This window comes from Tachyglossus aculeatus, chromosome 8 (assembly GCF_015852505.1).
Source record: "Tachyglossus aculeatus isolate mTacAcu1 chromosome 8, mTacAcu1.pri, whole genome shotgun sequence".
NCBI lineage: Eukaryota > Metazoa > Chordata > Mammalia > Monotremata > Tachyglossidae > Tachyglossus > Tachyglossus aculeatus.
Genome location: NC_052073.1, coordinates 16,363,507 through 16,388,884, shown reverse-complemented (window position 1 = coordinate 16,388,884; position 25,378 = coordinate 16,363,507). Strand labels below are relative to the sequence as shown.

General features: G+C 40.7%; 1 protein-coding gene across 3 annotated transcripts in view; it reads right to left on the bottom strand.

The window, feature by feature from the left end:
* The window catches only part of ZNF831 (zinc finger protein 831), a 94,753-nt gene that overhangs the window by 31,802 nt on the left and 37,573 nt on the right, over positions 1-25,378 (bottom strand). For 2 of the 3 annotated variants that reach the window (XM_038750611.1, XM_038750613.1), the window contains exon 3: positions 21,746-21,798. The exons of the other annotated variant lie outside the window; for it this stretch is intronic. The gene's annotated coding sequence lies outside the window, so the exon portion shown is untranslated. The remainder of the gene's footprint in view (positions 1-21,745; positions 21,799-25,378) is intronic. 3 annotated transcript variants of the gene reach the window in all.

Genomic DNA, 25,378 nt, shown 5'->3' with positions numbered 1-25,378 from the left:
ACAGTAAGTGCTCAATAAATATGACTGAATGAATGAATTTACTGAGCTTTGGGATTTTATATCTAATTATTGAATTGGGTTTCCTCTCAGAATATCAGGATGCTTGATAAGTAAATACTGAATTGGCCCTCATCTTGATGTAGATATTAGTGTACCATATTGCCTATATGGAAAGTACAGTAGAGAAGAGATTAATGGTCTAGTTTCTGGGGAGGTATGATAGAAACAAGGAATGCAACCAGTTGAATTGACTCCCAATCAAATATGTGCTCTCACAGTCTTTTTTCTAGCATAGAGAGCCCCCCGTGGGACAACCTGATCACCTTGTAACCTCCCCAGCACTTAGAACAGTGCTTTGCACATAGTAAATGCTTAATAAATGCTATTATTATTATTATTTACAGGGGCATCTGAGCTCCCCTAGAAAGACAATAAATTATGCATGGTGCCAGTAAACCCAAGTCATTTATGATTCCTTGGTGCTCATAAAAGCATAAAATAAAATGGCATATTTCACTTAAGTTCTCAATGGCCTAACCAGCTTCAGACTTTCATTCAGTCATTCATTCAATTCAATCCTATCTATTGAGCACTTACTGTGTGCAGAGCACTGTACTAAGCACTATACTAACAAACTGACTTGTTTGTTTATGGTGAGATGTAATGTAATGAATATTGCACTTGTAACCACTTGTTTTATGTTAAGTATTTGCAATATTTAACCAAGTAAAGCTAAAGACATCAACCCTATCCAGAGTGAGGAGCAGGAAGTGGAATAAATATGAATAGTCTATTGGTACTAAATAAAATATTCAAAATTGTCATGTTTCCCTATATATCAAGTTTTATGGGGGTTTTTCTTTTACAATAGAGATACATATGACATTGATATTGGTCAATCAATCATCAATCATCAATCATTGATTGATTGATATTGATAAGTGCTTAGTACAGTGCTCTGCATACAGTAAGCGCTCAATAAATACGATTGATGATGATGTAGTCTATAAACACAGTTCTTCAGGGCTTGATGACACTTATGGTGGTGGGTTCTCCAATTGTGTGTTTTGCTGATTCTGAAAAGAAATTCAAAATGATCTGCATATCTTCTTGGGAGGTGGGCTTCTACAGTACAGTCATCAATACCTAGGAACTCCTACGAGAGCCATTCCAGGCCTGTGGATGGTGCTTTCAAAACATCGCTAAAATCTGCCCTCTTCTCCCCATCCAAACTGCTACCATGTAAATACAATCACTTATCCTCTCCCACCTTGAGTACTGTATCACAGCCTCCCGGCTGACCTCCCTGCCTCCTGGGAGGCCCCCAACTCCAGTCCATACTTCACTCTGCTGCCCAGATCATTTCCCTACAAAAAGATTTAGGGCATGTTTCCCCACTTTTCAAGAACCTCCAGTGGTTGCTCATCCACCTCCTCATCAAACAGAAACTCCTTACCATAGGTTTTAAAGCGCTCAATCGCCTTGCCCCCTCCTACCTCTTCTCACTACTCTCATACTACAACCCAATCTGCATACTTCGCTCTTCTAATGCTACTGTCTCACTGTACCTTGATCTTACCTATCCCATCGCCAACCTCTCGCCTATGTCCCAGAACGCCCTCCCTCTTCATCTATGACAGACAATTACTCTCCCCCCATTAAAAGTCTTATTGAAGGCATATCTCCTCCAAGAGGCCTTCCCTGACAAAGCCCCTCCTTTCCTCTTCCCCAACTCCCTTCTGCATCACCCTGACTCGCCCCTTTTATTCATCCCCTTTCCCAGTCCCACAGCACTTACATACATATTTGTAATTGTATTTATTTATATTAATATCTTCCTCTCCCTGTAGGCTAATATGGTTGTGGACAGGGTATGTGTCTGTTATATTGTTACACTGTACTCTATCAGGTGCTTAGTACAGTGTTCTGCACACAGTAAGTGCTCAATAAATATGCCTGACTGACTGACTTTCTGCCTGTTTAGTTGCAAGAGTTACCAGAATATGAGAATCATACTCTCACAGCAGCCTTTTTTTATTTAGTGGTATTTGTTAAGCGCTTACTATGTGCCAGGCACTGTACTAAGTGCTGGGGTAATCACAAGCAAATCTGGTTGAATATAGTCCCTGTCCCCATTTTACAGATGAGGTAACTGAGGCACAGAGAAGTGAAGTGACTTGCCCAAGGTCACACAGCAGACATGGGGTGGAGCCAGGATTAGAACCCAGGTCCTTCTGACTCACAGGCCGATGTTCTATTCAGTAGGCTGTGCTGCTTCTCCCAAGTAAAATCTTTCCAGGAACGTCTTCAGATTTGGCAGCTTTGCCATTGTGCATGGCTGTAATTACAACATGTTGGTAGTTAATTATTCTTCACAGAGTGTCATTCTCAATGGAGGATGGTGTTCTAAGGAGATTATTGAAGTATATACATTCTCCACTGACAACTAAGGGGATAAATACTGGTTCACAGACTTTGCTGCGTCATGGAGTCCGTGCTCTTCAATTGTGAGATCTCACGATTTGTTTTATGGTATTTGTGAAGTGCTTACCATGTGCCAGGCAACAATTGTTCGTGTCACACATAATCTTTGTAGACCCCCTCAAATCTGCTCAGTCTATAGTTCCCTTGAACTAACTCTGCAATATTACTAAATCCAGAGGACATTTAAAAATTATTCTATTCCTAAGAAAATATCCAGAATGCTTTAAAAAAGTTTCCCAAGGAAACAGTATCTCTGAAATTTATCTGTGCCTGTCTTAATGAGATAAACTGCATGGAGGTTGGAATTTAGTTTTTAAAAAGTTAATGGGTCTTTCGTGATTCTCAAGGAGTATGCATGTTAGCAGCTTCATTTTCAAATTAATGAAAAATTATTTGTAACTTGGGCTTTTTGCTGCATTTCAACATGGTTCCCAAAATAAATTCTAAGCGGAGCTCATGAAGATTGGGCAGTCTTCCAATAGGATTGATTCCTTGAGCCACATAACTGATCTGGGCCTGGGGAATTCACTCAGTGGAGAGCAGCTGCCCAGTGGGGTGGTAGCACTAAACCCCACCTCCCACTCTGTCACTAGCCTTCCTGAATTCTTGGGGTGGTTTTTTTTTATGGTGTTTATTAAGTACTTACTATGTGTCAGACGCTGTTCTAGGCACTTGGGGTAGGTACAAGTTAATTAGATCTGACACAGTCCCTGTCCCATATGGGGCTCACAGTCTAAGTAGGAGGGAGAACAGGGAAGTTAGGTGACTTGCCCAGGGTCACACAGCAAGCAATTGGCAGAGCCAGGATTACACCCCAAGGCCCCAGTAAAATCAAACTTCCTGAAGGCTTCTGATTCCTAGGCCTGTGCTCTTTCCACTAGGCCATGCTGCTTCTAAGGACCCACTGGTCTGCAGCAAAGTGAATGCGCAAGGTTACGGGGGTTGAAAAATCCAAGAATGAGGGGTGAGGGAGCCGAATTGGGCAGAAAAAATGGTGTCGTGGGAATGGAATTGTGCATTAAGAAAGGAGAGGCTAGCAGGGCCACCAAATGGGACATAATGGCCTGGGGTAAGTGGAGGTGTTCTAGAGATCAGGGGTCTTTGCGAGGGGAGTGAGGTATGTGGATGAGAAGGCAGGTTAGGAAGTTGTGGTCAAAAGTGGAATTCCAGAATTGACGGGATTAGAAATGGTATGACTTGTCCTAATCTAGCCCTCAGGCTTTATACGTAGTCACCGATATGCATTTAAAGGACTGCATTTAGTCTTTTCACTAACCCATCTTAGAAGTTACCTCTGCAGAATCATGCAGGTCAGTACCCTAGGTGACTGCGCAGTCATCTGGAGTCCTCGGTACCAGGGTTGCCCACATCAGTTGTAGTTGCTGTGCCCCTCAAGGGCTTTACCAAGGAAGCAGAACCTGTGTGTCTGTCCTCAATGTTTCTGTTGCATTTAGTCCTAGAAATTCTAGGAGCATGTAGGTACCTTTCCCTCTCACCTGCTGCTTGCCTTCTTTCATCCCCTGTTCCCTTGCCCATCCTGAGTCCTCCACAGGAGAGAAGAGGTGAGGAGGGTGGTCCTCGACACCCTCCCCTGCTCTGGACTCCTAAGGCTGAATATTTCATCCACAGAAACATTTATTCAGTAAAATTACTCAGAAGCACCATGCAGTTCTTTTGATTTCAGCATTTAGGAATATGTTTCAATTACTATTAATGACTTGAATATACAAGAAATATTTACTTTAAGACTAAATATGATTTAAGAATTATTCTTTCTAATTGGTGCTGACATTTATTCTATTTTCACCACTAAACTGATAGCATCATTTTTTCTTTCAGAGTTGCATCCTGTCTAGTTTTAAATTTGGCAGATAAGATCTACTATCTCATTTTCGTTTACAGAATTGCTATAGGCAGGCAAGTCTTGTTAGTGTCTTTGATAAGTGTCTGCTTTGGCAGCTTTTTAGAATAGTCTCTGACTCATGGTTGATTTTTGATACTGATGTAGCAAATCTATAAAAGAATATATATTTCATTTTTCCATTTAAGTGAAAAAAACCTGCTCTCATGCATAATGCTATCGCTTGTACTTTTCATTCATTCATTCAATCGTATTTATTGAGCGCTTACTGTGTGCACAGCACTGTACTAAGCGCTTGGGAAGTACAAGTTGGCAACATATAGAGACGGTCCCCACCCAACAGCAGGCTCACAGTCTAGAAGACTTTTGTTACTTTTGTTACAAAAATACTTTTGTACTTCTTTTAGCTTGCATTATAAATGCTGCTTTTAGAAGGTCTACTAATAGAAGTGACTTTACCAGCCAAATCCAAGGCTACCATTAAGAGAGGAGAAATGATTGATACAACTTCACTTGGGTTAGTACATCGATTGCTCCTTTAACACAGACTATAGATTATGTACATGATTTTTGTAAACTATCATGAATTATATTAATTATTATATGAATATGTTATTTTGCTCATTTTGAGTTGCCTTATGAAATATATTCTGTTTTATTTTAGTAAAGAATGATTATAATTATATTTCAATAAAGACAATAGTGTATCACATGGTGGCAGAATAGGAAGTGAAGACAAATGTAAATGATTTAAAAACACAAACTTCTATGAAAAGATATCCCCCTTCATTAACATTTGTTACCTACCTTTTTGAAGAGCAGAGCAATCTCCAATAAAAGCTCCTGTAACACAGCAGCCAGTTTCCTGATTTGAACAATAGGTACAATCCATAGGCACCAAAAGGACAACTCTCTTTTGCCCAAAGGAAAAAAAGCTTCCTGGATTCTATACACACCGTATGACGCTCACTACTTTCTACTGCTAGGATGGTTTACAAAACAGCTTCCAACCATTCTTATTTCACCTAGAGCATTGGCAAATATAGTCAAATAAAGCAAAGTAGCGCATATAAACTTAGAACTTAACCAAAAGGAGCCCTCACTGTGGTAATGTTTGAAAAAGGACAGAGAGAGAGATAGAGAGAGCACACCAACAGGGATGAAACTTAGAACCGATCAGAAATAGGAAGTGAATCATTTTCGATTCATTAGTGTCACGGTGACAACCTTTTAGAAAACAGGAAGAGGTAAAAACTGAAAATGAGGTAGCATTTCAACATTTTTCTGTAATTGTGATTATTTCTCTAACAGCTCTTAAACACAGCTACCTAGAAATGTAGGTGTTTTATACAGTGGATTATGGATAATGTTAAGTAAAAGACTTCAAGACTGGGATGGTAGGAGTTTTTCTCACATGTGATGGAAGCAAATTATTCCTTCAGTTTCTGAATCCTCCAAAGCTGAGTCTACAGCAAGTCTGTAATCCTACAGCAAGTCTGGAATATTTGAAATGAACAAGGAAATGTTTCTTCCATGGTCACTGTAATCATTGTAGGATGATGCATACATACCCCAAGAGGTTCAACCAGGTACACTAAACCTTGGAAGTAAATTGTAAGTGGAGGAAGGTTAAAATAAAGCTTATATTCAAAAAATACCATTTTTCCAAGTAATGGAAGATGCAAAAAAGATTTCTGGAAATTGATTCAGTGGAAGCTACTAATAAAGGGTGAGAATGAATAGGTTAAAACTGAAACTGGGGCACGGCGACAAGTAAAACTCATCAAAGTGATCACATGCCACGGTGTTATTTTCCTCTCGTCTACAAGTTAGTTGAAAGAGTGGCTTTTTTCCTACTTTGCCATTATAATAGAAGAAAATTGGATTTGGGTAATATACTTCAAAATTACAAGTTTGCCAAAAATAAAAATCATTCCTAGGAATGTCAGACATCAGAGTGGACTGGGGAATTGAATGATATAGGCCAGCTGACTGCACTGATAACTACCAACTCTCTATTTTGCATTGTGCTGTGTAGACCTACTCCAAGTGGACTTCACAGACTGAACTCTCAATACAACATAGCAGATACAAAATAAACAACTGCTACATAAGGAAAGCAGGACAGCCTTTCAGCCATGGCAGTGAAAGGTTAGAATCCGCAGGCATGTGTAAAACAGGATTCAGTGCTGTTTAATAAAATGAACAGATGAAAAAAGTTTCACTTGAGGACCTGCTTTCTCAAAAGACAAGTTACCACTTGGGGAGGTAGTTCCAAAAACCCTGTATTTTTTCTAAACATCCTGCTACACTTCGAATTTTGCAGGGTGGGTTACTTATAACTGATAAACTCCAAACATAACAGAAATGATCTGAAAAAAAATCCAGGCAATAACTTCTTTTCCTCCTATCCTTATCTTTTAAAAGGACAAATCGTACTTGCTTTTATCTTGCAAGTAGAGTATGTAATTACATTTGACCAGAAAATAGCAGTATTCATAAATGGAAGTTTAAAATTGAGTTATTTTGTGCATGCAGAATAAAAGCAGTGAAATAAGAATAAAATCCAATATTCCAGAAATAAATCTCTCATATGGGTCACGATTTCATTCGTGCTGCACATTTGGATAATCACATCAATAAAAGGTAATATCTTGTATCAACACCATCAAGTTCACAGTCCTGACACAGCCCAGTTCTGACTTTACAGATGAAGAGGCAAAAACAAGTTTCATTTGGAAAAAACAAAACTAAAACTAAAACAGAAATTTAATTGAATAATGATAATAATAATAGTGATAATTATAATAATGAAATTTGTATAGTGCTTACTATTTGCCAAGCACTGTACTAAGTCCTGGGGTACATACAAGATAAGCAGGTTGGACACAGGTCTTTGTCTTTCATGGGACTCACAAAGTAGAAAAAAACCAGGTATTAATCCCCATTTTACAGATGAGGAAAGTGAGGCACACAGAAGCTAAGGGACTTGCCCAAGGTCACACAGCAGGTAAGTGATGGAGCCAGGATTAAAATCCAAGTCCCCTTATTTCCAGACCTGTGCTCTTTTCACTAGGCCTACATTTTTCAGTGGTACAAACCAAAAGCAGGCTCATCTTCAAACCTGCAAAAAGGGAATTTGCAAAGAGTAATTTATGCCTACAATTACAAGTGGCAGCTGAAAAGCCATTAGATTAAAATCATTCATACTGATTACTGGAAATCAGTTCCAAAATAAGAAAACATTTTGGGACAGGTACTTCAGAGAAGCAGCAGGGCCCAGTGGACAGAGCACAGGCCTGGGAGTTATGGGTTCTAATCCCATCTCTGCCACTTATCTATTGTGTGACCTGGGCAAGTCACTTCACTTCTTTGTGCCTCAGTAACTTCATCTGTAAAATGGGGATTAAGACTAAGAGCCCAATGTTGGACAAGGACTGTGCCTAACCCGATTTGCTTGTATTTCACCACCACCCCCAGCACTTAATACAGTGCCTGACACAGAGTAAGTGCTTAAGAAATACCAAAATTATTATTATTATTATTACTAAGGAAGTGGGAATGGGGGGAGATGGTGAAGGGATGGCATGAGCAGTGCCCCCACATATGTGCAGCTGGACTGGGGAGGGGCCTTGTTGTCTGGCTCCATCCCCAACCTTTGCTGTCTCTCTGAGCAGCAGTGTGGCCTAGTGGAAAGAGCACAGGCTTGCTAGTCAGAGGACTAGTTTCCTCATCTGTAAAATGGGGACTCAATACCTCTTCTCTGTCCCCTTTAGACTGTGAGCTCCATGCAGGAGAGGGACTGTGTCTAACCTGATTATCTTATATCTACCCTAGTACTTAGTACAGGACTTGGCAAGATAAAGCACACTTAACAAATATACCACAATTAAATGGTCACCAACAACCGCAGCCCTGACTCTCCTATTTTTTCCCCTCTCCCTCTCACCCCCTGAGGCCCAGGACTGCATGCCTAGGGTCCTCCTCAGTGGCTGGACAGCCATTCTCCCCACACCAAAAGCCCACTCCCTAACTGGGCAGCAGGCCTGGCAACAGCCACTAGCGTTCAGGTTAAAAATATTTGTTTAATTTTGGCCTGGTCCTAATGGGAGTCATTGATGCAGGGTAGGGACTTCGAGACTTTTCCCATCCTAACCATGTAAATGACTGGACATGGATTTTTACAGATACTGTAGCCAGACCCAGGACTGTTGGGGGACAGTTCATCTTCAGAAGTTTCCTGGGGGAGGTGGACAATGTGGGAAGAGAAAGGAGGATTTGCAGTTGATCGTAAACTCAGACGGCAGGGAATATTTGTTTTGAGTCTGTGGTACATTCCCAAACAGTTAAATCTTTGAACTCCGATGTTCAACAAATGTCATTAATTAATTGATCGATTGAGAGAGGGGTGAAAAAGGGTCACTACTCCTTTTCTGATCTTTGGTGTCTTTTCCCGGAACATAAAAACCTCACTTTCCTAAACAGCCCTTTTAGATACAAAATCACTCCAAGAGTTCAGATCACTGCTCTGTGGGTTTAGGTGCCTGTGGGTTTAGTGCAGGGCTTCCTTGACTTCCCCAAACAGCCATCCTGTTCCCTCAACTCACCCTAACAATCCAGATTATTGAGATTTGAGCTCTAGGCTAATCCTGACCCACTGTCAGGGGTCAGGACTGATCTAACCCTGAACTCCCCTGGATTGGTAGTAATCTGATTCATTCAGGGTGAAGTGGGAGAGGTTTGGGGAACCAGACCTTGTGTGGGATCCCCAGGAAGGAAAAAGTACCTGAATATCATTTCACTGTTTGTTTTCCAACCAGAAAACCTCAAAGGGGACCTCTTCCTTATGGCCATTTCCTGTGAGCTCTCACCACCTGCCTTCAACAATTCATCCAAAAAGATCTTGTCTTTTCTTATGCTTTCGAGTCGTTTCTGACCCTTAGTGACTCCATGGACATCTCTCCCAAAAAGCCCCACTTCCATCTGCAATGGTTCTGATTGTGTATCCACACAGTTTTCTTGGTAAAAGTACGGAAATGGTGTACCATTGCCTCCTTCTGCACAGTAAATTTGAGTTTCCGCCCTTGACTCTCTCCCACGCTGCTGCTGCAGGTGAGTTTTGACTTGTGGCAGACTGCCTTCCACTTGCTAGCCACTGCCCAAGCTAGGAATGGAGTGAGTATGACTCTGATAGACTCTCCCTCCCACAGCCGAGGCTGGTAGAGTCCAGGAAACTCCCCAGTGTGATGCTAAGAGGGTTCCAAAAGGATACCCACCTTTTTAAGGGGCATCTCCAGATGATATGGAACTGAGAGTGGCCCATTTCCAATGAGGGATGAAAAGATTGATACTCCATGAAAGGATCTAAAATGTCTGCCCTCTAGACCTATTTCCAGCTCTGAAATATGAAGGCTGTGATTCTTGACCCTCTATTCCTTTCAGGATGGTAAAGAGGAGGCTGTCGAATTAATATCTCTGAAGGAATTTGGAACTCTGTGAAACGGAAACTATGTGTTATTGTAAAACTCAATTTTCTGGTTTAATTTGAAGATGAAACTATCAACTCTGCTATCAAGAGGCACACTCCAATCCTTCCCACAAAGAAGGCCCAGGTCTGGCCCACTCCTTGATTTAAGAGTGGGATTTCTAGCGCCAGAAGCACATTGAGCCCCCATGGTTTTTTAGAGGATCTCAGCCCCCTGATAGAACTGAGCTTGTCTGGGTTGCCTCAAGAAGGCTCCTCTGGGCCTTTGCTTTGGAGGAAAAATTCCAAGGGTTTTCAACCACCCAGTCCCTAGCCTCTTCTCCAAATGGCCCCCTGAATTATTCCACAAGAGCAGAAGCCCCCGTGTATAGGCATAGTGCCTGAGTCCCTTCGCTTGGTAAGAAAGGGAAGGAAGACAGGGGAGTGGAAACCTTCTCTCCCAGGGAAAAGGGCCTAAATCTAAAATGACAATCATCATGAATTTAACGCTTTTATACAGCCCTTTTTGCTCACAAGAGAATATGATTCATCTTATTACTTCTGGGCAACAGGAGAATCTGGCCCAGTGTAATTATGCATAATTACAGTTCCAGTTGTAAAGTGTCTTTATTTCTCAACATAATATATTCCTCACTCTATTTTCCATGATAGTAGAGATCTGGCAAAGTGTTGACTACAATTATCAAATAATTTTTAAAATCATTTTAGTTGGTGCTTTGAGCATTCTTCTTCTCCAAACTTTTTTGGCAGAACTACTAACAAGAAGTAAAATAGACTGATGTGAACTCATTTCATTTATCTGCTCCTACTCAACCTCTGGAAGAATTCCTGACAAACAGTAAATTGGATTAAAAAGTGGATAGCAAGCAGAAGGAGGATAAGCAGCAGGAAGCAGTGTGGCCTGGGCATCAGATGACCTGGGTCCTAATCCCAGCTCCACTATTTGTCTGCTGTGTGACTCTGGACAAGCCACTTAGCTTCTCTGTTCCTCAGTTACCTCATCTGTAAAATGGGGATTAAGACTGTGAGCCCCATGTGGGGCATGGACTTTGTCCAAACTGATCGGCTTGTATCTACCCTAGCGCTTAATACAGGGCCTGGAGCTTAACAGATACAATTAAAAAAAAAAATAGTAAGGATCCTTGAAAATCCAAATACTGCAAAAGCAGCTCCTAAATATTAGAGAATATGTAATAATCGAGTGTTTTGGTCTTATATAGTGAGATCCAGGGCTCCTAGGTTCAGAAAAGTCTTAACAATCAATCATATTTACTGAGTGTTTACTCTGTGCAGAGCTCTATAAAACATACTTGGAAGACTACAATATAACAGAGTTGGTAGATGTGTCCCCTGCCCACAACTAGTTTACAATCTAAAGGAACAGCTAATAATTCTTCAATCCAAGTAATTATTCATTCCATAGTCTCATCTTCATCTGGTCTGAGGGTAGGGGGAGCGGGGCCGGGATTTACCGCTAATTATAACACTCTGCCTCACTTCAACTTAGTTTGCTTCTGAAAGATTTCATGGGTACTCACTGACTTGGTAAATATAGCATATTATATTGTGCTATTCCCCCTAATGAGGCTGGTCTTATCACACTTGTTTCAGATGAACATAAGGCTGTGTGATTCTGAAGATTCATTCCAAGGTGCAAAACCTAACAGTTCTCCCTTCTACCACATGTCCTTCTGTTCTTAGTTGCCAGGATCCTTATGCAATTAATTCCACTGAATCACCATTTCCAAATGTAATATAACTGCATCAGAGATAACAAAAGCTACCAAGTACAAAAATAACTACCAAGGAAGGTTGTTATTGCTGTTGTTATTTTTCTAAAACTTGTACCACAGAAACACAGCAAGAGAAAGCAAGATTATCAAACTTAAGCTTTAAAATGAAATTTTGAGAAGGTAAAAAATATTTTTCCCCAAAGGCCTGTATTGTTCTTGTAGATTAAAAACAAAACAAGCACTGAAGCGCTCATATGTGGTGACTCAGACCAAAAAAAGGCTATAAACTTTAATAATCCATTGCACGACACATGGGGTCTGTACAGGAAGAGTTTGCTGGCCTAAAACAAACCTATAGATGCCATAGATGCTGAAAAACTCTACCTAGCTCTTCCCTTAAAGAATCCGTGTTCTTCTGGATTCTCAAGGGATGCAGCTTTATTTACAAAAGCCAAGTATTTAAACATTTCAATAAACAGATTATACAACAGATTTGTCTGTCGTCCTCTGCCAGATGATTACCAAAGCCAGAAATACTTCAATCATTTAAAAAATGAAACTTATGGTTTCTCCTCTTAGCTAGTGCTATCCTGGCTATCTCAGGGACACTGAACCATCATACCCATGCTTCCTGGCCCAATTTTGTTTCTCTTCAGGAATGTTAATCAGAAGGCAGTCATAAAATCTTCCGAAGTGAAAAACTCTTCTGTCAACTTTATCCTACTTGGTAATGAAGTGCCATTTGCCACATGTTCCATCTGTTTTAGATGTTGGGGTGGAATAGTATTACACTGGCCCTTTTATAGGGTAATGATACTAAAGCATGCTTCTCCAAGATTATTTTTCTCCTGTAAGTGTATTCTCATTCCTTCTGTAAGCGTTCACTTTTCAAATGGCAATATTTATTTATATTGTTGTCTGTTTCTCCCTCTAGACTGTGAGCTCGTTGTGGGCAGGGAATGTGTCTACCAACTCTGTTGTACTCTCCCAAGTGCTCAGTACAGTGCTCTGCAGATGGTAAGCACTGAGTAAATACAACTGATTGATTGATTGATATTGATTGACCCCTCACTGAGTGAAGAGCCCTGTACAGTGCACTGGGGTACAGGGCATTGGGGTGGGCTACAAAGAAAGGGCTAGGCACAATCCCTGTCCACAAGGAATTTACAAGATATGGGGAAAGATAGACAATTCTACAAATAAACATAAAACAGAACAGAAAAATGTGCAAAAGCATATAAACAAATAATTTACAGGGATAACAATAATAATAATGGCATTTGTTAAGCGCATACTATGTATGAAGCACTGTTCTAAGTGCTGGGGGGGGATACAAGGTGATCAGGTTGTCCCATGTGGGGCTCAAAGTCTTAATCCCCATTTTACAGATGAGGTAACTGAGGCACAGAGAAGTTAAGTGTCTTGCCCAAAGTCACACAGCTGACAAGTGGCGGAGCCCGGATTAGAATCCATGACCTCTGGCTCCCAAGACCATGCTCTTTCCACTGAGCCACGCTGCTTGACTTCTCCAAACTAGGAGACCATGTACCTCAAGTTTCATTCCCATCATTTTTTAACCAAAGTCATTACACTGCTCCTTGTTTTCTTTTCTCCATTTGTAAAAATGGGGATGTACCTGCCTATTCTACTTTGCTGGGGTGTCATGTGATGGGATAATACACAGGTAAGGACTATGAGCTCTTTGTAAGAAAAGTATGAGGACATGGAAAGCAGAGACGCTATGCATTTTATCTTGGTCCCATGTGCCTAGTTGCAGTACTTACTGCAGCACTTTATAGTCTCCTTTGTAGTCCCTTGAGGGTATTCAGTCATGCGTCCTTCTTCTCCAATTACTACCAGCTCTTCATTTTTCTCTTCCTTCCTCTCTCCCTTTTCCTTTCTCTTTTCTTGTCTCCCTCTCTCTCAGTCTCCCTCTCTTTCTCGCTCTTTCAGCAGGCACTGGAGTGTCCCGGTCTTGTGGAAAACCTACGCTACTGAGATCTGCACTATTCCTGACTCATCTTCATCAGGTACCATTCCCCAGTCCATTGTTCAGATTTAACATATTTGCTCTTTAAATCTGATATTGGCAGCAATTTGCACCAGAGCAACCGAGACAGGGGTCAGTCCAATTAACCACCTACCCATGTGGATATTGACCCATCATATTATTATAGAGCAACTTTTTTTTCTGTCTGTCAAGGTCACAGGCACGAAATAAACTAGCCATGAAACTAAGCAATGGTCCAGGATCTAAAAGAAATCAGGTCAAGTGTAGATTAAATGAGGAATCAACTGGAAATCACATTGTGAGCCTATGGGAAATGTAGTTTCCTAGGTGTCTAAGGCTACTGGTGCCGCTGATGCTTGGGTGGTTTAGCCTTGCTGGAGAATAGCAGGAACATTCATAAGGCTAAAAAAGGAGAGAGGGAACATGTAAAGGTGGGTAAAGCAAACCTAGCTTTTGCACGACTGTGGGAGTTCCATGAGCTTAATTATATTTGAAAATTGGAAGACTGAAATAAATTGTTTTTGTTTCATTTCTTCTTCCATTTCTGGTCTTTTTACTCAAAAATACTTGCTCTTGGGTGAATTGTTCTCACTTCACACTTCTCTGTCTTAACTACTTGTCTTACCCCCAGACATGATTTTAACCATTGTCTTTTTCCCCTCTTTAGTGTTTGCATATTTCCTTCTTACCACAAGAATTAAAATTCAAAGCAGAGTTCTAATGTTATAAAATGTTATATATAATATAGAGATATATATATATAGATATATATATAGATATTTATATATATCTATATATATATATAATGTTAAAATGTTATAAAAACAGTGCGAGGTTCCCTGTAGATATAATGTGAAAATGTGATGAAGACATTGAGGCTGATGACTGTATTTTCTTAGATGCAGTTGAGCACTGACATAAGCATATTCCAGAAGGATGTCTTTGGTTTTCACATCAGCCCCATGGAAAGCCCATAGCCCCATGGCCTAGTGGCAAGAGCATGGGTTTGGGAGTCAGAGGTCGTGGGTTCTAATTCTGGGTCCGCCACTTGTCTGCTGTATGACCTTGGGCAAGTCACTTAACTTCTCTGTGCCTCAGTTACCTCATCTGTAAAATGGGTATTAAGACTGTGAGCCCCAGATGGGACAACCTGATCGCCTTGTAACCTCCCCAGCGCTGAGAACAGTGCTTTGCACATAGTAAGTGCTTAATAAATGCCATCATTATTATTATTATTATTATTCTCTGTGCCTCCATTTCCTCATCTGGAAAATATGGATTAAGACTGTGGGCCCCATGTGGGACAGGTACTGTGCCCAACCTGATTACCTTGTATCTACCCCAGCGCTTAGAACAGTGTTTGGCCCATAGTAAGGGCTTAAGAAATATAATAATTATCATTATTATTATTGTCATTTTAAAATCAATTCATCTTGAAATGATTGCCTCTGGGATTTTCACCTTTGGGTCTTTGCTTGGGCAATAACGCCATCCCCCACTTTCTGCTCCAATAGCCATAAGCAAGCCCTCCCCAGTTCCTGGCCCTTGGCTTTTGTCTCCCCAGTCCCTGGAACAACACTCTGCTCCTCTGTTTCCCCAATCCTCCCAGCACATTCAATTTTTTTAATTTATCTCTGAACAACTCCAGTGCTACTTGGTTCCACTGGAGAGCCTGGCACTGTGACTTCCCCCACTCCAACTGCTTCCTCCACCTTCTGGGACTGCAAACCTGAGGGCCTGGGCCAGACCAGGGTATGACAGGAGAAGGCCAAGCAGCAGGGGAGAAGCTCTGAACAACCCCATAAAACCCCTCTTCCACCACCGTGTGAACCTTATCCCCAGCTGCCGCTGACACCTCCTCCACCCGCTCCTTCTTCTCCTCCTCCCTCACAAGTAGTGATTCATTACTGTAGTTTTGATGCCTTCTGAACAAGGCAGAACTCTGTGGTCACGATATTCAGGTTTACACATAGTCTAGAGGTTTATGCATCCCACAGAGCCTTCCCCTTTTGGCATGGTAGTTTAATAGTATTGTTGAGGGATCATTGAGGGACATTTAGTGTCACACTTAGTATAGGTAGCTGCCAGGGAAAAACAAAATATGGTCCCTGCCTTCAAGTAATAATTTAAGGGATGAGAACGACGTAAATACATATGAGTAGGTGTAAAGTACATGTGCCAGGGATAGTACTTGAATGATCCAAGGAATAAAAACTGGAACATACAAACATAGCACTTAGAACAGTGCTTTGCACATAGTAAGCACTTAATAAATGCCATTATTATTATTACTTCATAAATCAAGTCCCCTAAGTATTCACTGGTGTTCAACTGGATCACAATCTAGCATACTAAACTGATTGATAAAATTTCAACAACTCTTTCCAGTATATCTGGAGGACTTTGTGCAACACTACATAATATACTATTCTGGAAGTAATCAGAATTGGAATCAGGAGATTATAAATATTATCTCAATAAGAGGCTAGTCCCTAGTCTAATTTTATAGAATGGTTTAATTCTTCAAAGAGTACAGTACATTTATATGCTACTTATTTCATTGATACCTTTTGACTTCAGGTTCCACAGGTTTAATGGTGAGTTGGATTTAAATTACTTGGGTGTGGTTTTGTGACCGTTTTTTTAAAATCTTTTAAAAAAATCTGTTCCTCCTTTGGTTTAACTGAGTCAGGGACTTATCACAACAAACATGAGGTTGTGTTTTCTGTGTTAACGCACATGTGTGTTTATATAAATAGTGGTGATGTTTCCAGGACTCCTGACTTTTTGGGTGTATACTAATGATGTGAGAATTGACACGTCACATAAAAAAGGTGTGTTCTAACAGCAAGGATAGATCAAAAACACTAGCCCATAGTTGATGATGATGGTATTTCTTAAGCGCTTACTATGTGCCAAGCACTGTTCTAAGCGCTGGGATGGATACAAGGTAACCAAGTTGTCCCACATGGGGCTCACAGTCTTAATCCTCATTTTACGGATGAGGTAACTGAAGCACAGAGAAGTGAAGCGGCTTGCTCAAGGTCTCACAGGAGACAGGTGGTGGAGCCTGGATTAGAACCCATGACCTCTGACTCCCAAGCCCGTGCTCTTCCCACTAAGCCACGCTGCTTTTTGCCACAGCTGCAATTATATACCAAGGCCTCTCTCTCTGATATCTTGAGATACCGATGATACCTTCTCCCACTATAAGTGACAGTTGACTAAAGTCAGAGGTCTTTACATGGTGAGTGATTTGCCCATTGTGGAGATCTGAGCTTCCTCAATGATTAACAACATATTACCCACCTTATTTCACTGACAATATGCAAATATTAATCAACCATATATCTGGAGCACTTATTGTATGCAGAGCACTAAACTAAGCACTTGGGAGAGAACAGTATAACAGAGTTGGTAAACATATTCCCTTGCCCAAAGGAGTTTAGAGTCTATTGGTTAGGGGATTTCCTTATGGAATGATTTTAAATGGCATTGTTGCATTCTTGTCTGACTCTACATGGTGCTGGTGAATTTTTGAGAGGATTTTCAGTGAGAAATCCATTTTTATCTGACTCTGCATGAGGCCAATATACCACTTGCATCAAATCCAAGTTCAAGGGAATGCAGTATGAGGTAATGGGTATAGGCCCAGCTCCAACAGCTCAGCCATGAGCCCATAGTGGCATGTCTGCCGGACTGACTGTCTGCAATTTGGGGTTTACTAGTCTCCAATCCTGTGAGCCCATTCCACTGGTAGCTTGTGGAACACTGAGGCAGTCCCGAGAGTTTAGGTATACTGGCAGAGTGTGAGGAAGGGAACACAGAGTCCAAGGACTCCCAGCAACTCTATTTAGGCAAACTTCTGGCCAATAGTGGCCAGAAATCTATGTCTACATAGGTTAAAGTCAAACAGGTTTCAGAAAATCTAGAAAAGCTATAACAAAAATAATTAGATGCAAATCCTCCATTCATTGGATTGAAAGTGTGCCTTGGAGGTGTTTTGCTTTGTTCCTTTCTAACAAGCACTGGATTTGTTCTGGGCAATATCAACCATTTAGTCATTGAACAAACAGTTGGACAGATACCCTTTTGTCTGTGTTTGGGATGTATTCAGCATGAGAGAATTTGCCACAACAAGTGCACCACTGGATATAGCTTTTACTGAAGTCAGATTAAGCTGTAATCAGTTTTGTTCTGGAGACAGTGGACAATAATCTGTAAAATTTATCCCATGATTCACAAGTGCTCCTATAAATATCTCCCTATTAATGTACTGTTTCCCTACTCATTTCCAGTCAGACTATAGTGAAATGGATAAATGTATTGGTAATTTTCATATACAAAATAACAAGGAATATTTTATATCTTGAAATCACTTCTTCAACAAAGAAAGCAAATGCAAGTTTTACCCAAGCCATTCTAGTTCTACAGAATGCCAGGAGAGTCTTCCCCTGAGCCCAGAATAAGGCTCACTCATCCTCTCCTTTCCTATCTGAGGTTCCTTTTTTGAATATTTAGAAGGTCACTTCTCCTCCTTCCCCGACTAAGCCCTCTTGTCACTCTCCCTTCCGAGTCATCTATGCACTTGGCTCTGTGACCCTCGGCCATTTGATATTCACCCCATCCCCAACCCCACAGCGTTTATGTACATATCTTTAAATTATAGATTATAAATTTACTCATATTAAATTTAATTTACTCATATTAATGTCTGTCTCCCCGCCTAGACTGTAAGCTTGTTATGGACAAGGAACATTTCTGCTAATTCTATTGTACTCTCACAAGCACTTGGTACAGTGCTCTGCACATAGTAAGCATGCAATAAGTACCATGGATTGATTAACTGATTGGATGAGAGAAGAGGATGTCAAAATCTTGAGTGATTCCTGGGTTGTCAGAAAGGAGCCCTATGATAGCAAGACAAAAATGTATGACTGGGAATTGTAATGTAATAATAATAATCGTAATAATAAGGGCACTTGTTAAGTGCTTACTATGTGCCAAGTACTGCTCTAAGTCCTGGGGCAGATACAAGTTAATCAGGTTGGACACAGTCCCTGTCCCACATAAGATTCACAGTCCAAGAGAATCACAGCATAGGATTTAATCCCTATTTTCCAGATGAGGTAACTGAGGCACAGAGAAGTTAAGTGTCTTGCCCAAGGTCACACAGCAGACCCGTGGCAGAGCCAGGATTAGAACCAAGGCCCTCTGTCTCTCGCGTCTTCTTTCTCCCAGGCCCATGCTCTTTCCATTAGCCCATGCTGCCTCTAATAATCAGCCAGAAATCCCTGCTGGATCAGAAATAATATTACTGTTTAACAGGTCATGGCGATTTATGAACTAAAGCCAAACTTTTTACAATGCATGCTGCCATCATTTATCTATCACTTCACCAAAGGTACATTTACCAAGTAAGGGCAATATTCTGTCTGAATTTATATTCGTATTTAGTGTAAATTCAAACAAGGTGCACAACTACACCATTAAGAAGATCTAACACCTTAAACCAAATTAAAATAGGAACAAATTAAAAAAACTGGAGTCTGGGACCTGTTTTTACCCTGTGACCATCCAGAATTTAGACCAATACCTATGAACTGGGACAGAAATGTTCTAAGAGGAAGCATTGCCAATGTTCTGCTGGCTCACCTCAGGCAAGTTACTTAACCCTTTTGTGCCTCAATTTCCCCAAGTATAAAATCGGGATAATTATATTTACTTCTTGAGAATGTGGACAGAATAAATGAACTGTTTGAAAAAGCACTCCATAAGTCTCAGCATAAATGAAAATCCTTGGGAAAACAGTAACATTCTCATAAACAGCAGCATGGGAATAGAATGAACATGGAATCTTCTAGGAGAAACTGCTGAATGTGTAGCAGTGTATAGAGAAGGTCACTCAGAGTAGATTAGGAAATGGACACCAGAATGATCATTTTCTTTCTGCTTTTCCTGAAAGTCTTCAAACCACGCTTAAGAAACACTCTAGGTCCACTGATTATGAATTCCCTGTTTATGGCTAAATCCCTTGCCAACTCTCACCTTTACCTTCAGATCCCAAAATGGCAAAAGCAGTATCTGACTCCTGGTGAGTAAACTAAGTTGGAAACCTTGTTTGTCAAGCATACACTTCTGAGGAACAGCAGAAGTGGCACCCTGTGCTGTTGCTGCATATTCCAGAAATTACATACAAAAATGACTAAGACTTCAGAAATGGTATACTAAAACGATTAAATAATAAACAAATTATCAAAGGAAAGATAAGTAGCACAAGGGTGGTTATTTTGGGGAGCATCTAAAGGACCTTGCTTTCCAGTTGCCTATTCTAAACAGCAATTCTATTGAGTCAGAAATTATTACAGATTTCTCACAAGGTACTTGTTCTATTAAGCAGTTACTCTGCTTCCCCTACAGCCCTTTTCTCATTCTTACCTCTTCCTTTTAACTGGATGTTGTCCCCTGCTATCTCCTATGAACAAAAAGGGCTATAGATATGACGGCTCCTGCATTTTAATTGCAGTGGTGATTCACAGTCTCTTCTCCGAAACATGAATAATCATCTTTCTCACAACAATCAGCCTGACCCACAATTTCAGTAGAGATAGAATCTTAGTCTTTGTAACATAATTAGTCCATGCCAAAGTCTACACTTTGCCTTACCTATACTGAAATGTTCTAAACAGTTATAAAATCGATTCTGTAGTAATCAAAACAATTTTGAGATTAGGAAACTTTCAGGTTTACTTCTCTGGTTTTGTAGTACATAAAGTCACTCTATTTAAGTTTATGTCGGACTCCAGTTTTTAAATTTAACAATTGTAATTTTTTGGCTTTTTCCCCAAATGTCATAAAATATTTTCCCCAAATGTCATAAAACGTCATAAATAGCCAAATAGAGATGTGGTGTTTGAGGCCGGAATTCGTGTTGATCCCTGGTGCCTGAGGAAAAGAGGCATGGCACAGCCAGGATTCGACTAAATTCTGGAGCTGCCTATTCTGAGAGTGTCACGTCCCCTAATGTCACATGATACCTCCTCAGCCAGTGTGGCTTGGGAATGTTGGACTCTGCCATATTGAATTTACTGCACGATGGCACCCCCAAGTTTGACAAAGATGAACAAGGAGCACCCACGATCCCAGTTCCCATAAACTTTGAAGAAGGCGAGCGAGAACCGATAAACTCACAGAAAACTCCTCCTGGGACTAGTGTTCCTCGTAATGAAAAATATTGAAAAGAACTGTTCCAGAGAAATGGAGATTCTTAAATCTGACTAGACCATAAAATCTTTCAGAATATGTGAATGAAAACAAGTCTCCATGAAATATATTAACGCCAGAAAAAAAGGTACCAGTAGATCTTTTTAATTCTAAAAATAGATATATGCCAATATGATTCATCCCATGCAGCCCAAAATTCAGAGACTTTTCATCTTATTGGTTACTAAATATACGGAGAATCTGCTCTTTCTTTCTTTCCCTCTTGACATTCCAAGGTGTGACTTACCCAGAAGTTTTATCAGTAATTTAGTAAACTAAAAGCTACAAACATGTTTAAGAGGCAATGAAATAACCTGGCTTTCTATCCATTAATGTTGTAGCCAACATAATGTGTACGTTAATATTTTCCATTCCAATGCTCTTGCCTGTTGAATCATTCAGAGCACTCTTCAGTTTCCAATTACAGTGCTTCTAATTTCAACTTTGTTTATTTTCAGTAGGAAAAAAACAGATTTAGCACACATCAGTTGGAAATCTCTCTGGCTACTTATTACCAAATATAAAACCCCAAGAGAAATACAATTGCAACTTCCCGAAAGATACAGGAAGTTTTCATCCTATCCCAAATAAATTGCCCAGGGTTTTCCATATGAGGAAAGAGTTAACAATCTCTCAGCCAACAGCCGGCAATCAACAGGTTGGTTACGACAGAATAATACCTTCATCTGGCATTTAAAGTTGAGCAAGCTGTCAAAAAACCTGATTAAAAAACTCCTATTTCAGGGGTGTTAAGATGCTGGGTATGTTCTGAAGGAAAGCTTCCATCATGCCTGTTTGATCTAATCACTCAGTAGCAACAGGCACGACTTGATTTATAGCCCTCTTACGTTGAGTTGAATTTCCTCAAACCTCTATCTACATAAAGAAATGACAAAACACTCGCTCACCTTTAGGTGGCCAGTCCACAGGCAGGTGGGGGAATCCTTTTCTCCACGGAATCCTGGTGAATCAAAAGAAGCAGCATCCTGAGTCTTACTCCCATTTCTTGCTTGCTGGCTGTTTCCTTTCCTTTTTTTTCTTTCTTTTTTTTTTTTTTTAAACAGAACTGATCATTGAATGGGTTTTGTTGTTGTTGTTTGGAGTGCAGGGTGGTGGGAAGAGGAAAGAGGGAAGTGGGGGAAGATTTTCAGCCTACACTGGTGTGGGAAGAGGCTTAATGGCCGTTGCTGGTAATACGGTTTGCCTGCTACAACGTCTGCACTACTGCAGCTCTGTGTGGGCGTAAGCAATGACACGGCTGGGTTTCAAACCATTACACTGAACATTTGCAAACAGATAAAAAACCCCAAAACCATCAGGTACAAATGAAAGGCTCTTTTTTCCTTTCATCTGTTCACATACCTCCCCTCGATTTATGATAAAGGGTCATTTTTCCTGGGGCCAGCAAAACCCCATGCCCTTCTCCTATATTTATATCTCTTCTTGGGCCTTTAAAATGGGTATGGTCTCCAGAACATGCCACACCCTCAGCAGTCCTATCTGAGGAATATTTCAACATCAAGTTATCATATTTCCTCTTAGCCATCTTGTAAAGTGAGCCCGCTGTTGGGTAGGGACCATCTCTATATGTTGCCGATTTGTACTTCCCAAGCACTTAGAACAGTGCTCTGCATACAATAAGCGCTCAATAAACATGATTGAATGAATAATGTGTACTTCTTGGTGCAGGGTGATTAGTTGAGAGTATGCGGATATTTCACCACAATCCATCACCACTATTACAAAATACAACTCAAGTATATGTCCAGCAGGTGGAAGATCACACATTTCCCCTCTTAACTAATAGTGTCCAAGACAGGCTTGGCTAGGAGCCAGAAAGGTTGCACTGAAGTATTTGCATGGGCACAATGGTAAGAGATTTCTAGTGTGACACTCACCTCCATGGATAAAATCTCACTGGAAGATTTCTCAGCCTACAGACTCACAAATGGTAATCTACCCTTTTCCAAATCACCTTAACTACATCCCAGGCTGAATCTTAACACTCTGTATCTTTGAACAGGGCCTCTCCAAACCAATGTGAGCACAGCCTTGCCTCCATCCCTGGAATCAGTTCCATTTTATGAAAGGTCAGTAATACAGACTGGTGAATTCATTCATTTTATCATGTGCACAGTGCAGATTGCACTGCTTTGGGAAAGGTTGGGCTGGTAAAGCATTTTACGGGCAGGGAAATGTTTTGTATTTCTATACAAGGTTATTTTAATTCACTCATTTATACTCAAGCGACTACAGATAGGTATTGTGACCAGCCACACTGGCAAGTCACAAGCACCAGTTAAAGCTCACACTAGAAATAAAACTCTGGCTTCATGAGACTTACTCCAAGGCCAAAATACCAAAATCACCCAAATAATACTCACCTGGAGCTGAGCTAAATACTGTGCAAAGCAAGGTAAACTCACCTTATCTCTGCCTTCTTGAAGCGCTAAACTAAAATGAGTCGATCAATCAATGGTATTAAGCATTTACTGTGTGCAGAGCACTGTACTAAGCACTTGGGAGAGTACATTGCACAGTATAGAAGTAGAAACACATATAAAACAGATGATTATACAAATATCAACGAGCCAACAATATAGGACAACTTTACCCTTTATACATGAGTAAATACCAGTGGGAATAATGTGCAACGGAAAGAAGAGGGTAGACTGCATGTCGGAAGGCAGAGTAGTAATAGCAGTAGTAATTATTGAGGGCTTATTTGGTGTGGGGCACTGTATTAGGCACTTGGGAAATACAGAAAGCAAAGTGACAAAGGGCCAACTGTAGCAAGTTACACCACCTATTCAATTTGCTGTACATTCAAAGGCTGGTCTAGTCCAGCTGAATCTGATGTGTTTAAGGTCCAGATGGCCCTGACCATGATGGGCTAAACAGGTTGACTCAGCACTGCATCAGGGAGGAGCAACTGACCCTGAGTCATATTAAATCCTGATAAATTAGAGAGGCCAGGTTTATATTAGGTTTCAGGCTGCTCTTAAGGGCCTAAAAGCGACTTTGCTCAAACCAGATCCAATCACCCCCCCAGTCCCCACATAAAGTAACTCAAACTTTACATGGAGGACAATAGAACCAACACTGTTTCCATACAATTGGAGGACCAGGGCCAATTTGTGAAGCCTGAGTTGTTCCCCACGCATTGGTTTGAACCTAAATCCAGTGGGCTTGGCCAAACCCAAACCAATCTCAGGCTGACCGGGTAGATTGGCAATAGGTTGTGAAAAGAAGTAGTCACTCTCACTGATAGATTTCCTGATTCTCTTTTCTGAATTAACAATACAGGGAAGATCTGGCTTTGAGGCAAAGTCCAAACAAAGAAGAAAGAAAAACAAAGAGGGGGCTTGGCCTACTATTCCTGAGTCATGCAGGAATTTGCTTTGCAAAAGTAAATTATGCAAAGTTTGATTAAATGCTATTTAATTTTTTTTCTCAGCAAAAGAAAAATAAGCAGAGTGAAATCATGGTGTGTTTTTGAAGTAGATTAATCAATCAATCAGTGGTATTTATTGAGCTCTTAATGTGTGCAGAGCACTGCACTAAGCCCTTGGGAGAGTACAAGATGAGGAAAGAAAGTATCTTAATATTTCTTTAAACTGACAGCAGCATGTAAAAGATATGGCCTAGCATGTAAACCCTGGAGAAATCTTGATGTTTGGCAGAGTTGGAAGGGTCAGCCGTTCTGAGGATCAAAGTTCCTTTGAAATACAAGAACCACGGATTATAGGCAGCTCCAGGCAGAGCCGCAGAAAGCCCAAGTCCCGAAAGAGAGGAAAGAGTTTAAAAAAATCAGTGACACCGCAAGTGCCCTGTGACCCTACACAGAGCTTCCTGGCAGAGCAGTTGGTGCCTAACATATGAATGAGAGGTTGGCCTTAATGATGTGGACTCTGATCTAAGGCTGCTTAAGTTAGTTTGCTGAAGAGGGCAGATTTTTCTGGAAGGCACTAGGAGTGCACACTCTGTCCAAGTGCCAAAAGCAGGAGGTCAACCTTTTCCTGAAGGCTTATCTGTCCTTTGTGGCCCTAAAAAGAATGCCCTTCCCTGTTCAGTAACAATACCTCTGGCCTATTAGCCACTCCGTGTCCTGCCCAGCCAAAAAAAGAAAGGAGTAGGGTTCTTTACAGAATCATTCATCCAAATCAAGTCCTACTTCAATTTGCAATAGAAAAAAAAACATAGCTGTTCTAATGAACTGATCAGGTAAGAGGACTGAACTGAGAAGGTGTACCTGTTTGGTGTAGAAATCCCACATTTGGTGATTCTGCACACCAAGACCAGCATGCATATAAAATGACAACTGACAAGTGTAAAGAAAAAGCCTAAACAGACAACCAGTTAAAACGTTTTCTGGGTTCAACTGATTCTCTTGGCTTTGCAAATTGCTTTCTAATGTGGTTTTCAAAGGGCAAAGGGCTCCAGGCATTACTTGGATTAAAGAATTGTGGGACCATAGAACACGCTTATTTCTAATACATTTGCCAAATAACCTGCCCCTCCATAGGATATATCTTGGCCCC